Below are 15664 nucleotides of genomic sequence, written 5' to 3'. Positions count from 1 at the left end.
ATCTGTGTGAAGCTGCAGCTGGGTGTGTCCCTAACTGTATGTGTGCTGGAAGGAGCTTGAGAGCCTGTCACAGCAGTACAGTGAAAAAGTAGCCCAGGTTGGTGGGTTAGGCAGGCTTATTGGTATTCCAGTTCCAGGTGGCACCCCAAAGGGGTGAAGGGCCCATAACCGTGAGGACACTAAATAAAGTTAGACACAACTTCCAAGCGATCCTAAACACCGTTATGTATGCAGGTATGCAACTGTCTTTTCATGCCATCATCAAGTGCTAGTCCCTGATGTGGCAAAATCTATGTCACACTGAGGTGCAGTTATACTCCAAAATGTATAAAATCACACTGTGAGGTTCCCTGTTGATTCCTTTGGTGATTCCAGATCAAATGTGCAATGGTTACAGATCAAAAGGTTTTTCCCACTGGGAAAAAAAACCCAGCAAAAAACTGGGATCTGAGTCGGTCTTTAGTTTGTCTCCTACATCATCCTGAGAAACGAAGACTGCAATTAAAATTTAGCAGGCAATTTTTGTGATGATGTGTGAGACAGGATAGCCCCCAGCTTGTTTTTTGGTCTCTAGCTGTCAGCTCAGTAGGATTGCAGGCAGGAGATAGAATTACTTTGTCAAAAATCAAGATAATCCTGGAAAAAAAATTAGCGATGGTGACCCCAATTATAGAAGAGCTCAGGTCAGGAAAGCATTTTCCACAATAATGACACACATCTTAACTTTAATAAAATATCTTATTTACACAATACTTAGAACTGGTTGGGGGAAAAAGTGATTTTCCCCCCTCCCTCACACCATTTTTCATGGAAATTTTACTTTTTTTATCACTTCTGTTATTATTTGTATCAGTGTAGCAGCTCGAGGCCCCACCATGCTAGGAATTGTACGTATACATAGTGAGAGACAGCCCCTGTCTCAAAGAGTTTACAATCTAGAAAGACAAGGTAGACAAAGGGAGTAGAATTATACCTCTTTTACAGATGGGGAACAGACACAGAGAATAAGTGACTTACCCAAGGTGTCTGTGGCAGAACCAAGAACCGAGCCCAGATCTCTTGAATCACAGTCTAAAGCCACAAGACTTTAGTCATTCCTCACTAATCACACTTTTCACCCCAAAGGCCTGGGATGGGAGGATGGCAACTAATAGGTGCACAGTTTGCTGTAGAGCAAAGAGATTTTGTCCAAGGACCACTTTGGTGAATGTGTTGATCAACATGTGGATTGTGTGATATGTTGACGAGTGTGTCTAAATGCCTGAATAGTAAATTTGCCTCAATATCTCCCTGATCTCTTTTCCTGTCTTTGAGTTCAGGCCCCCAGGCACACTGAAATTCTAAGATGTTCAAAGGTTTTCTTTTAGAGTAGCAGCCGTGTTAGTCTGTATTCGCAAAAAGAAAAGGAGTACTTGTGGCACCCTAGAGACTAACCAATTTATTTGAGCATAAGCTTTCGTGAGCTACAGCTCGCTTCATCGGATGCATTCAGTGGAAAATACAGTGGGGAGATTATAAATCTCCCCTCTGTATTTTCCACTGATAATCTCCCCACTGTATTTTCCACTGAATGCATCCGATGAAGCGAGCTGTAGCTCACGAAAGCTTATGCTCAAATAAATTGGTTAGTCTCTAAGGTGCCACAAGTACTCCTTTTCTTTTTGCAAAGGTTTTCTGAGGGTGGTGTAGTGTAGAAGGAAATGTTTTTGCGTCAGGAGCAGAACTGTGTGAACGAAATAGAAAACCAGTTAATTCCCCTAGTTTCTGGTTTTGTTGTGGACCTGAAACTTGGTCCAGGATAATTGATATATTCCCTGAAGTTGATGCACCTTTCAGGCAAATTTGGGTTTAGTACCAGGAGAATCCCAAGGATTTAATGACAGGTGTAAATCTTGTTGTTTTGGCACCAAGCATTTTGGGATATAAATGTACAAACCTCAAAGCAAAACTCAGAAGGAGAAGGAAGGGTGATTGAATTTGTGCTGTCTAAACATCACCGCTCTCTAAGAATATAGAGTTGCCAGCCCTTCTAGCAACATAAAACTGAAAAGGTTTGGTCAGCTCTACCAGAAACAATTAACGAGAGTGATTAACCTACTTTCTAGTGAAGCTTTTTGACGCTCCAAATAGAAAGGAAAATTATGAACCCTGTTTGTAAGGTAAAAGTTCTTTGGGCATGAATTCTTTCTGAAAGAAATGACTGTTGCTTCCACAGCCTCCAGTCGTTGTAGTCAAAAGGAACTGAACTGAGAAGAGAGCCAGTGAAATCATTCCAGGAGTGAGGGAGTAATTTATCTATTGCCCAACTTTGGGTCTGAAATAGCCAGCAATGCCAGCTGCACTAGAGGTGTCTGCCCATGTCTCTTAGTGACTCTCAGCATACTTAGTAGTGAGAATGCTGAATGAGCTAGAGCAAGCAATTGAAAACGTAGATTCAGACATTCAGCCACTGTCCCCGTCTGACCCCAGTAACACACCTCCCCCCCGCCCCATCTTTCAGAGCAGCCCATATTATACACTTCATATAATAATGATCCTGCTCTCATTTAAGTCAATGATAACATTCCCTTTGGATTGAATGGAGCAGGCCCTAAATTTTGACCCATCTGGTTGTTCATCAAAACTTTGTTTTCCTGCAGAATTAGTCTGTCAGAGTCAGAAACGGGACATCAGGGGAAAGCTCCTGAACTCAAGATGTCAAAAGCAGCGGGTCTTCTACTTGAACAGTTTACTGATGGAGCCAAGGACATTTCCTACTGTGACAGTTATTTGTCGATTTCACTCCATTGGCTTGAGCTTGAGTTTCCGTAAGTAAACACACAGCTGATGTTCAGCAAGTGGTGATTTCCATTGTACCCCGCATAATATTTCCAGCGTTTCTCCCACTCTTCATCTGTTTAAATTGTAAACTCCTCAGGCCAAAAACTGTCTCTTATTATGTGGATGTACAACACCCAGCACGTGGGAGGCTCTAGGTGCTACTGTGATATAAATAATAACAACAACAACCAATGTTCTAACTGTCTGGCCACTGAAAAGCAGTCACTGACTTGAGGTGCAGAATAACCCCAACTGGCACTTAGTTTATTAATTGCACTCCACCATAAGTTAGGACCTCATCTATTATGCTCACTGAGGCTATGGCTACACTACAAGGCTTTAAGCAACACGGCTGTGCCGCAAAAAGGCATGCAGTGTAGCTGCTGTTTGTCGGCAGGAGAGAGCAGTCCTGCCAACAAAAAGCTTCCCCTCGCACAAGCGGCAGCAGCTTTGTCGGCAGGAGAGTGCTTTTTGTCTGGCGCTTTTCGTCTGTAAATCTTTCGTCGTTCAGGGGGGTGTTTTTTTTAATACCCCGAACGACAAAAGTTTTGTCGATGAAGTGCCAGTGTAGACAAAGCCTAAGAGTGGTTCCATAAAGATTTAGCCGTCCGTTAACAAAAGGGCCCATTGAAGCTTTAAAAACCCCATCACTAGTCACCATACCAGTCACCGTAAGGAAAACTGTCCCAGGAAATAATATACTGGACGCTGTGCTGCATGGCATATACCCGACTGCAGCTAGGCCAACACATTCACCATTCAGTGGTGAGAAGTGGACATTGTCCTTGTGGGTTAAAAAAATTCCAACCATGCCAAAAAGCTACAGCAAATTGTCTTTAGGAAACAGTTTCAATGAAAGTAAGCAGCAAATTCACCATTTTGACTGTTTTCCAATTGCCCATAGCTACACTTGTTAAATTGAGTGCTGCGTGCATAAATCAAAACAGGATGTTTTCTTTTACCTAACAATGGCAAAGCTCTGTGCCAGTTTTTAAGTGTGTTTTCCTGTGTGGATCCAATTTGAAGTTTTAAACACATTTTTCCCTATAGGTTTCTGTGCATATTGCACATATACACACAGCCAGCCGGTCTAACTTAGCAGGTTTGGGGGTTTTTTAAGAGAAGGTTAACAAAAAATCAACAACTACCATCCTTGTTGATTTTTATTGTGCCCTTGGGTGCAATTAAATGTTGAGATGGTTATTGAATTTTCATGACAGATTGAATTTTCCTGTTTAGAAAGCACATACATACACTACATACCTACATCCCTTTCTGGGGCTAAGGCAGTTCAGAAACAATTGTACTGTTGTGATAAAGACAATGGTGCATCTGTGCCAAGGAATACTCAGGAAATGGAGACATCCAATAATTAAATGGACACTATCAGGGCAGCTGTGTGTTTTAAGATTCGAATGGCTGGAATTTTTTCCTTATACTTGTTTGCAAATGTTATTTATTTCTAGCCAAATATTTTAGGATTTTTTTTTTTTTTAAATTTTATTATAGGGGGTGTTGTAAATAGCCCAAAATTTATATGCAACGATCTATTTAGATATCTTAGGTACTTATATGGCTTCCCACTGCTCTAGTATCTGAGCATATCACATTCTTTTAATGTATTTCGCCTCCCAGCATCCCTGTGAGGTAGGGAATAGCTACCTCACAGGGATGAAAAGGGCAGAAAAGGTGGGGGAGTTACACTGTGTATGTAAGGGAGCAGTATGACTGCTCAGAGCTCAAGTATGAAACTGCAGAAAAACCTGAGTGTCTCTGGATTAAGTTGAGAAGTGTGAGCAACAAGGGTGATGTCGTGGTTGGAGTCTGCCATAGACCACCAGACCAGGGGGATGAGGTGGACGAGGCTTTCTTCCTGCAACTCACGGAAGTTACTAGATTGCAGGCCCTGGTTCTCATGGGAGACTTCAATCACCTTGATATCTGCTGGGAGAGCAATACAGCGGTGCATAGACAATCCAGGAAGTTTTTGGAAAGGGTAGGGGACAATTTCCCGGTGCAAGTGCTGGAGGAACCAACTAGGGGCAGAGCTCTTCTTGACCTGCTGCTCACAAACCGGGAAGAATTAGTAGGGGAAGCTAAAGTGGATGGGAACCTGGGAGGCAGTGACCATCAGATGGTTGAGTTCAGGATCCTGACACAGGGAAGAAAGGAGAGCAGAAGAATACGGACCCTGGACTTCAGAAAAGCAGACTTTGACTCCCTCAGGGAACTGATGGGCAGGATCCCCTGGGAGAATAACATGAGGGGGAAAGGAGTCCAGGAGAGCTGGCTGTATTTTAAAGAAACCTTATTGAGGTTACAGGGACAAACCATCCCGATGTGTAGAAAGAATAGTAAATATGGCAGGCGACCAGCTTGGGTTAACAGTGAAATCATTGCTGATCTTGAACACAAAAAAGAAGCTTACAAGAAGTGGAAGATTGGACAAATGACCAGGGAAGAGTATAAAAATATTGCTCAGGGATGCAGGAGTGAAATTAGGAAGGCCAAATCACACCTAGAGTTGCAGCTAGCAAGAGATGTTAAGAGTAACAAGAAGGGTTTCTTCAGGTATGTTAGCAACAAGAAGAAAGTCAAGGAAAGTGTGGGCCCCTTACTGAATGAGGGAGGCAACCTAGTGACAGAGGATGTGGAAAAAGCTAATGTACTCAATGCTTTTTTTGCCTCTGTCTTAACGAACAAGGTCAGCTCCCAGACTACTGCACTGGGCAGCACAGCATGGGGAGGAGGTGACCAGCCCGCTGTGGAGAAAGAAGAGGTTCGGGACTATTTAGAAAAGCTGGACGAGCACAAGTCCATGGGGCCGGATGCGTTGCATCCGAGAGTGCTAAAGGAGTTGGCGGATGTGATTGCAGAGCCATTGGCCATTATCTTTGAAAACTCATGGCGATCCGGAGAAGTCCCGGATGACTGGAAAAAGGCTAATGTAGTGCCCATCTTTAAAAAAGGGAAGAAGGAGGATCCTGGGAACTACACGCCAGTCAGCCTCACCTCAGTCCCTGGAAAAATCATGGAGCAGGCCCTCAAGGAATCAATTCTGAAGCACTTAGAGGAGAGGAAAGTGATCAGGAACAGTCAGCATGGATTCACCAAGGGCAAGTCATGCCTGGCTAATCTAATTGCCTTCTATGACGAGATAACTGGCTCTGTGGATGAGGGGAAGGTGGTGGACGTGTTGTTCCTTGACTTTAGCAAAGCTTTTGACACGGTCTCCCACAGTATTCTTGCCAGCAAGTTAAAGAAGTATGGGCTGGATGAATGGATTATAAGGTGGATAGAAAGTTGACTAGATTGTCGGGCTCAATGGGTAGTGATCAATGGCTCCATGTCTAGTTAGCAGCCGGTATCAAGTGGAGTGCCCCAAGGGTCGGTCCTCGGGCCGGTTTTGTTCAATATCTTCATAAATGATCTGGAGGATGGTGTGGATTGGACCCTCAGCAAGTTTGCAGGTGACACTAAACTGGGAAGAGAGGTAGATACGCTGGAGGGTAGGGATAGGATACAGAGGGACCTAGACAAATTAGAGGATCGGGCCAAAAGAAATCTGATAAGGTTCAACAAGGACAAGTGCAGAGTCCTGCACGTAGGATGGAAGAACCCCATGCACCGCTACAGACTAGGGACCGAATGGCTCGGCAGCAGTTCTGCAGAAAAGGACCTAGGGGTTACAGTGGATGAGAAGCTGGATATGAGTCAACAGTGTGCCCTTGTTGCCAAGAAGGCCAATGGCATTTTGGGCTGTATATGTAGGGGCATTGCCAGCAGATCAAGGGACGTGATCGTTCCCCTCTATTCGACATTGGTGAGGCCTCATCTGGAGTACTGTGTCCAGTTTTGGGCCCCACACTACAAGAAGGATGTGGAAAAATTGGAAAGAGACCAGCGGAGGGCAACAAAAATGATTAGAGGACTGGGACACATGACTTATGAGGAGAGGCTGAGGGAACTGGGATTGTTTAGTCTGCGGAAGAGAAGAATGAGGGGGGATTTGTTAGCTGCTTTCAACTACCTGAAAGGGGGTTCCAAAGAGGATGGCTCTAGACTGTTCTCAGTGGTAGCAGATGACAGAACAAGGAGTAATGGTCTCAAGTTGCAGTGGGGGAGGTTTAGGTTGGATATTAGGAAAAACTTTTTCACTAGGAGGGTGGTGAAACACTGGAATGTGTTACCTAGGGAGGTGGTGGAATCTCCTTCCTTAGAAGTTTTTAAGGTCAGGCTTGACAAAGCCCTGGCTGGGATGATTTAATTGGGGATTGGTCCTGCTTTTGAGGGGTTGGACTAGATGACCTCCTGAGGTTCCTTCCAACCCTGATATTCTATGATTATCTCCATGGTAGAGATGGGGAACTGAGACACAAAGAGGTTAAATGACTTATCCTATGTCACACAGGGAGTCTTTGGCAGAGGAGGGAATTTAATCTTGTCTCTCCCAGGTCCAGGCTAGCACCAATAAGAAGCAGTGCATGTGGCTCTGCTCTTATAAGGAATCCAACAATTAAAAAAACCCCTGTGTGGGTGTGACTGACTTAGCGATCATGAACGACTCAGCAACCCTGTGTGTGTATCCAGCCCTCCCAAGTAATTGCATGATAACAGATCAGCTTGGTCTTATGATCTATCCTGCAATTACAAACCAAGCCCATCTCTCCAGGGCAACCCTACAATAACATTGACAAGGAACTTTACAATAATAAATCAGTGTAATGTGTGAAAAGTGAGTAGAAAGACAGGCTAGGATGAAAAGTTGAAGTGTTGTCTTCTACACCAAGGTGGATAGGATATTTGACAATACTGGAAAAGCTATAAACCAGTAAATGTCAGTAAAAAGAACACTAACACAGGTCCACAATCTCTCCTTTTTATATGAGTAGGGGTCCCGCAGAGCAATGCTGATTTACACCAGCTGAGGATCTGGCCCAGAGAGTGCCCTTTTGTCCTCTTCCACTGACATGGGCAAAACCCCCTATTTACTAATTTAAGATGGCATTTGCAGGGAAAAGGAGAGGAATAAATATCTGTTTACTAGGTGCTGATTGCCCCAGCCGAGAGCCAAAAGTGAACAAGTCATTCCACCAACAATTGGAAAAAGATAGAGTCCATGGAGTCGTACACTGTTTTTTCAAACCTTTCAGCAGCTCTTTTTTTATCCCTTCACAAGTTGTCCACCCAATATTACAGTTGTTATTGTTACACTTACCCAACAAGCAAACAGTTAACCTGATCAGATTGCAGTCTTTCCCAGAGTATCTGTCCATCAGCTGTCTAGCTATCCTGGAAGATGTCTGTGAGCAATAGCGCACATCAGGATGTGTGGTTGTAATAGTAATACTGAATACTTCAAAAGCACTTTTTACATTTGTAGCTCACAAAGCATTTAACAAAGGCCACCCCAAAGGATCCTTCCCAGATTTTACACAGAATCTAGTGCCCACCAGGACAGGCAGTATCGTGTGAAAAGTCATGCAATACAGACATGACCAGTTTTTGTAGTTGTGGAAACTGAGGCTCAGAGCAGTTGTGTGTCACTCAAGGTCACACAGCCAGTCTACATTAGAGCCAGGTATAGAATTCAGGCCTTTACACTCTTGGGTCTGATCAAAAACTCCCCCACAAACATATTAGTTTATCAGGCATAGTATAGGGTTAGAAACAGTGTTATCTCTTGGCTGGAGCAGGGGATTGGGAATTAAAACGTCTGGGTTTGATTCCTGGTTCTGTCACTGATATATCATTTGACCCATGGCTATCAATTAATCTAGCCGTGCTTCAGTTTATTCAGTAGTAAATGGGGTGCCACTGTTTTACCTATCTTACAGCAGTGCTGTGTGGTTTAATCCATGATTATGGAATGCTGTAGGAACACTGAGCAAGGGATGTTTTGGAAGAGCAAAGCACAAGGATTAGAGTTTTTATTTTCTAGATGATTTAATTAGTATTTCTGTTATGCTGCTGCCCCTCGCTGTTGTATGTTTCAGCATTGCATTTGTAGAGATAGTTTTATAATGGTCATAACTCTTGGCACTTACACCTCATTTTCTAATGAGAATCCCAAAGCCCTTCCCAGAAGTGGGAAAGTATTGTTATCCCCATGTTACAAATGGGTGAAATGAAGGCACAGAGAGGGGAAGTGACTTATCAAAGGTGACACAGTAAATTACGGGCAGAGCTAGGAATAGAACCCAGGTTCACAGGTTCCAGCTGAGCTGCTGGACCAGGCTACCTTCCCATCATGTAACACATGAATGACGCTTTATGAAGCTGAGATGATTCCTTGTTCTTATTTAGCCTGTCAGCCCGAGCTCCACAGATGCAACTTTCAGCCTCACTCCTTCATCTTGCTGTGGGCTTAAATAAAAATAAAATTAAAAATGGAGCTTTTCTCTAATCAAACGGGAAAGGACTCCTGCAGCAAGAAACCTCAGGCTCCTCCTCCACCCAGGGGAGGTGAGGATGGTGAGATCCCTTTGTCATGCAAGTAAACTGATTTTGCCCAAGCTTACTTGAGTCTAGCTCACCTGTGGTGAACTGTGCTTGTCGAGGTTTCAACTGGCAAGGTTTCCATTGCTGAGCATTTGTTTCATGTGTTGTTTGTTTTGACAGATGGGTGTTAAACACTACCGAGGTGAAGGGGTTTTGTCAGTTTATATTTAAATCATGAGTTTGGTTCTCCTGGGATGCAGAGTGAACTATTAGCAGGATGAAAGGCAGCTCACTGCAGTGCTCGCTTTCATGCACACAGCAGCTTTGAATTGGGTGTCCTATGAATATGGAAAATCTCCTGTTCATCTGACCCGCGCATCCTGAAGCAGTGGTGATTATTGTTAATATGGAAAGAATGTGCCTTCCCCATATAGAGACGGTAAAGCTCCTTGCTGAGGGCCCGCTCTCACACTGAAATTGAAGGAGAAGCTAAATGGGAACTGGATGCTCCAATAATGCAAGATGTTGAGCACCCAGAGCTATCACTGACTGGCATGCAGTGGGTTAACTGGCTCCTCTGCTTGGAGCTATAACCGTTTCCTGATCTCCAGTCATCTGTAGAGTGTTTACTCTACACCTGTGATGGCAAGAATGGAGAATCGATTGGAGTTTGCAGGTGAAAATGGATTGTAACCTGCTGTCCATAGTGTCAATGGAGCTGATTAGCACGTGCGTCTATCTCTAATGGATTGTTCTCACAGGTGAGAATCATTCAGAGACCAGCTGGGGCCATGGCTCACCTGTAGGGTGTTCATTCAGTGCAGCACTCACTGTATCATTGTTCACTCTGTGTCGACAAGGGGATGTTCACTGCAACAAAGCAGCAGAATGAGTGTAATTTGGACTTAATATAGCCAACGATCACTGGGACATGGGAAATGTCAGTGCTACTGTACAGGATTACTTTAAAAGACTCCCCAATAGCATAGCAGGATGCATTCCCTTCCTGCTGTATTACAGCTCAAAAAGAGAGCAAACGTTAGGGAGAGTAATAGGATGCCCGTCTCATATTACTGACAGGGGTTAGAATTGTATTTGCTTTTACCTAGGACCTTTCAGGCCCCAGGTGTCTCAAAGCACTATAGAAAGCAATTTATTAGCTAGTGATGCTGTTATTATTTATATTCCATGGAACATGTAGAGGCCCTAATTAAGGTTCAGGGCCCCATTGTGCTAGGCACTGTACAAACATGTAGTAAAGAGTAAAGACTCTCTGCCTTAGAGAGCTGAGAGTCTTGTGCAGTGGCTCTGCTGCAACTTGTGGCTGCCCTTGCATGCTTCTTGGCAAGAGAAGGAATTTAGATGGAGGCACCAGGGGTGATATCTTAGGCCCATTGAAGTCAATGGCAAAACTCCCATTGATTTCAATGGGGCCAAAATTTCAGCTCTAGATTCTGTGTCATGGGATTTTTAACGGCTGCTATGGATAACCCACTGGTGTTGGACAAGAAAGGGCTTTGCTTTAGTGTAATCTCCGTTGACACAATGTAGTAAAATTGGAGCAATATTACATCAATACTTGCATCAGCAAGGTTAGTGATTGTGATTAAGGAATCCCTTCACCCACAAGTGCAATGCAGCCACATCTTGGGTGGAGCCTGTCAGCTATTAAACAGCATTTAGTAACTCTACACAACAGGTAAAGACAGGAATAGACAAAGAATCCCGTATCCAGTTGAAACAGCAAGGAGGATTTAAATGGGCAGAATCAGTGACCCAAAATGGAATTCAGTCAGGAGACTGGGGTTAACATCCTTGCTCTTGGAGAAGTTGCCATGGTGTGATTGTTCAATAGGGACAAGCGCTCAGTGAGACTACAGGATAAATCAGGAATGTCCAGGTACTTTAGTGAGATAGCTGCTCGTAACTAAGGTAACCCCAGGAATGCCTGAAGTACTTGGAGATCAGGAACCACTTCATCCCTGGTATGAATCCACTAAATCAACACCATATTAGTACCTTCACTCAACTGAGGCCCCAGGACTGGAGTAACAAGAGCAGGTGTAGGTCATAACTGGAATGTATCCACAGAGCTGTCTGGGGGCTCAAGTCAACTGGGGGCAGATCAGGACTGCAATGCATTGATAGAGCTGCAGGTGGGCTCAGAACTAGAATGGAGGTGGCAGGAATGCTGTGGGCCAGGAGCAAGGTATTTTAGGAAAGGTTTGGGGGAAAGTCTGCCTGCGCTGTACTTCTTTCTAGCCAATGATCTCAACTGTTCACTTTCCTGAATGCCAAGTACACAGAAATGTTAAAAAGAAAAAAGCCCACATCACAATATGGGTCAAAGGATCCCTTTCTTTTAACAGGAAGAAGCTTTGCAAGTTGGTACATAGACTGCTTACTTTATAATGATATTCAGAAACATAGAAGTCATCTCTACTCTCAAGAATAAGAGCCAAGAATAATCTAGTTTCATTGCACATTGCAGGAGAATTGCCACAGTACAATCCACTCCTATAGATAGATGCTTCTACTGTGGCCGCTTGCTAATTCCAGAAAGACAGCTACTTCCACACATGGATGCTGCAATAGACGAGGTGGTGGGACACACACTCTGGACCATCATGTACCAAGATGTAGCAGGACAATCTCAACACTCAAGAGATAAAACATGCAGTGGGAAAGGTCATTTAAAATGGCCATTTGCTTAGTGCTGCTACAGCCTTGAAAGGAAGAAATCTGCAAATGAGAGTTGGGGAACTGTTGGGGTTCAGAGCTTTGATTTGGTTCATTATATAGACAGGGGAGAACTGTAGCATTCAGATCTGGATTCAGACTTTCCCAGAGTTTTGGGATGTTCCGATCTGGGATTTTGCCACGAAACCGCTTCACACTTTTCTACTGCACTCTCCAGAGAGCTTCCCTCGTAGAACTTTTTTCATGCAGGTCCTAGTCTTATGCCATGTAGGGGCCAGGCAAGGAACTGAAATGTGTTCATTAAATCAAAGAAGTGGTGTGAAGTATATCATCTGGGTTGTCGTGTTTCACTCATTTTCATTGTATCCCCCAGCTTGGTGCTCCTGTTTGATCTTTTTGGGGAGCCTGAGAGGTACAATGCAGAGCACACTTGTACTCCAAGAGCTGCATGAGGTGAAATAGTTCAGTGTGTCCAAAAATGATTTCCAGTTTCGAGCAGCATGAGCCGTAACTGTGGAGGTCTGGGGAGACCAGTGTAATGATCAGATTTCACAATCAGTTGCTAAGCTTGAAATCAAGCCATGAGAGAGAAAAAAAGCTGCTTCCCGTTATTTGATACTTTTTCCCCATTGAGAACAGACCAGACAGGAAATCAAGACTCAATGAGCTTTTAACAAAACAAATGGAGACTTCTTTAATGCTCTGGATGTTTCATAGACAGCAGCATCAATTCAAACCTTCCTCTCCAATTTCTCTCTAACTCTGTCCTTCTGTTTGAATTCCTGCAGGTCACTGAAATGTCTGTCTTCTCACCATTTCCTGTGTTTCAAAATTGGGGAAAGCACAATCAAAACGTCATCATGCTTATTTGGTTAACTACTCGCTTAGTTACTTATTCAGCTAATTAAAAAGACTGGCCACTTCCAATTCTAAGGAAATTCGGAGACGCAGTTCGGAGACAGGATACAGGGTGAAATCCATTACTCCAATCCAACGTGTAGCAATTCTTTATATTCCTTCATTTCCACTGTGTCACTTCTGTACGTAGTTCATTAAGGATTCTGGACAACCACAAGAGAAAAATAAATCTTTGGCTAGAGATTCTTATTATTTGTTAGGATCCATTTAGCATTAATCCAAAGCGGCATAGAAGACCAGACCACATACTTTAGGGTTCCTTTTTTTGCTGAGAGAAATGCACTGCTCCACAGGTCATAAGATGTCTGTAATTATGACCCTGAATAGATAGAAATGTTGTTTCTTGAGACAAATTCTATCTGACAGTTTTTACAGAACGTTCGTTCAGAGCAAAATGCCCTGTCCCCTGTCACCCGGATTGAAATTATTAAGAAAGACAGACATTTCACTGACAACTCTAGCCTCAGGGGGGAAAATATTCCTTCTGTTCCCCTCTGAAGGTCAGAGCTCACATAATGCAAAACACTTACAACACACACACACACAAAATAAAACTTTCTCTTCACTGGAGCTCTATAGCAAACAGGAACCCATTTCACACACATTTAATAGGAAATTCAATAAAAAGGGATGATCCTTATAATTTTTTACCATAAAGCTGTTTTTCCAATGTAATTTCTATCTATTTATCTATTATGTATGAACACACATATAAACACACACATAAATATATAGTCATACATGCATACAGACACACACACATATATATACCCATATACACATTACAGAGAGAGAGATTAAGTAGCTGAGCAAATAATTCAATGTGATTGTTTTTCTCTGACAAATTTCACCAGGGAGAAGATCACAATTTCTTTGTATTTCTTTGTTATTTGAAAACAAATTATGATTTTCTTTTTTTTGCCATTTTAAAAAAATATCTGTGATCGAATTATATTCGCCGTTCACTAGCCAAGTTATGATGCTGACTTTTTATTGGCCAGATAAGTCACATGGCATTGTTTCCATGCCAGGATTGGATGAGCACACATGTGCTTTCCATCTGAACACTTACTCATGTGTCTCTATATTTGAGAGGCTGTTTGTGCTGTGGAAGACACAAGGCATGGATGGCTCCTTTCTCTATCCACAGGTCTGATTGCATGTGTTAATATGAAGGTACACGGCAGCATATGAGCTGTCATTCACTAAGACTTGTGTGGGCAGCACTCAGCTCACTTAATTTAGGGCTGAAAATTGGACTTGAGCCAAGGTTGCTAAAGGTGAGAAACTGGAGTTCAGTTCATTAAACTCCTTCCATTGCAACAGTTAAAGCAATATCCCCATCTTCCAGCTCAAACCAGCTCCTCACCACGCTGACCGCAAGTGTGTCCTCTTGGTCTTGTATCATTTGTACTAACTATCTTTGAGCCTGAACAAAACTGGGTGTATGTGTTAGCCCTTCCTTTGTGAATGCTTTCTGGATGAGGGCATAACAGCCTGGCTTTATGTTCAGAATTCTGAAGTCAGTTTTGCTTGGGAGCTTGGGGCCACCCTTTGTGATTTAACCATGCTATGCTATGGTCTTCATGCCCTTTTAGTCAGTAATCCTCTGCTTGTCTCCTGAGCTCTTTTAAATGTTAGTGAATTCAGATGACACCCCTGTGAAGTAGGTCAGTATCATTATCCCCACTTTATCAATGTCAAAAGTGAGGCACAGCAAGGTTTAATGGAATACCCAAAATCAGCAAGCGAGTCAATGGTAGAGATGGAAATAGAACCCAGGATTCTTGGCTCCCAGTTCACATCACTGGACCATACTTGCTCTCAGCCACAGGGGAGTCCTGATCCTTAATCCCCTATTCTAGGCACCACTCCGTACTCCCACCTAGCATTAAAGACAGAAACCAGGAGTCTGGTCTCCCAGTTTCCTGCTGTAACCACCAGATCATGTTTCCTCTCTGAAAGCTGCATATAAATTTTGTTGTGGAGAGCAAAATAATTTCTAGTTGTGCCTCAGTTATTCCACTTCAGACATATCCAGGCCCTCTGTCCTCCTAACATCCTACAATCCCCTCTTAGAGCTGGTGTCTTGACATTTCTTACATTGGTGGATGCTCTTGAAGAGAACAGAGGTGATGTTAAATGGGATTCAAGGTGCCAGATCCAGAGCTTTGGGCCTATGCTGGGGATAAACCTCTCCAGATGCATGGCTTTTGCATTTGTTTACATGCTGTTGTTATTCTTCACTGAGTGCCATATGGACACAGGGTGCTCTGGAAACATGACAAAGGTCCTCCCCTGAAGAACTTACAGTCCCTTAAGTATTCAGTCCTCCAGGCTGCTGAGTGCTTCCTCGAAGGCGCTGCTCCCATTCAGCTTCTTGTGTTGAAGTCAATGGGAGTTGAAGATGCACAGCTCTTCCACAGGTTCAAGCCCTAACTCAGACTGATACAATGCACTGGACGCCAGCTGAGATGCAAGACTATGAGGAACTATTACAGATGAGAGAAGCAAGGGCAAGTTGTAGAGTGGCTTGAAAGAGGAATTGGAAGGTGCTTCTCACATGAGGAATGGGACGTTCTGCCAGGCATGGGGAGGTGGAATGGAAGAAGGAAAGAAGCTAAGAGTGGGAGAAGGGCAGAGAGGGATAAAGGCGGCAGCAGTTACAGAAGAACATCTGGGAGAGCATAAGAGCTCTGGGATCTGACCTTCAACACCAGCGATCTAGCCCTTGTGGCCTGGCTTCCCCTCTCTCAAGGAAACCCCAGCTCCTGGACAGCATCAT

General features: G+C 43.6%; 1 long non-coding RNA gene across 2 annotated transcripts in view; it reads left to right on the top strand.

Annotated features, from left to right (window-relative positions):
• Window positions 1-15664, top strand: part of LOC140900541 (uncharacterized) — a 45248-nt gene that overhangs the window by 2085 nt on the left and 27499 nt on the right. Inside the window, exons 2-3 of one of the 2 annotated variants that reach the window (XR_012155658.1) lie at window positions 2640-2807; window positions 12750-13068. This is a non-coding gene — a long non-coding RNA (uncharacterized lncRNA). Of the gene's footprint in view, window positions 1-2639; window positions 2808-12749; window positions 13069-15664 lie in introns of those variants that run through there. The other variant, XR_012155659.1, reaches the window with a different exon arrangement.

Source organism: Lepidochelys kempii, chromosome 19, assembly GCF_965140265.1.
Source record: "Lepidochelys kempii isolate rLepKem1 chromosome 19, rLepKem1.hap2, whole genome shotgun sequence".
NCBI lineage: Eukaryota > Metazoa > Chordata > Testudines > Cheloniidae > Lepidochelys > Lepidochelys kempii.
The sequence above is the reverse complement of the archived record's forward strand: the minus strand, read 5'-3'. Positions and strand labels throughout refer to the sequence as shown.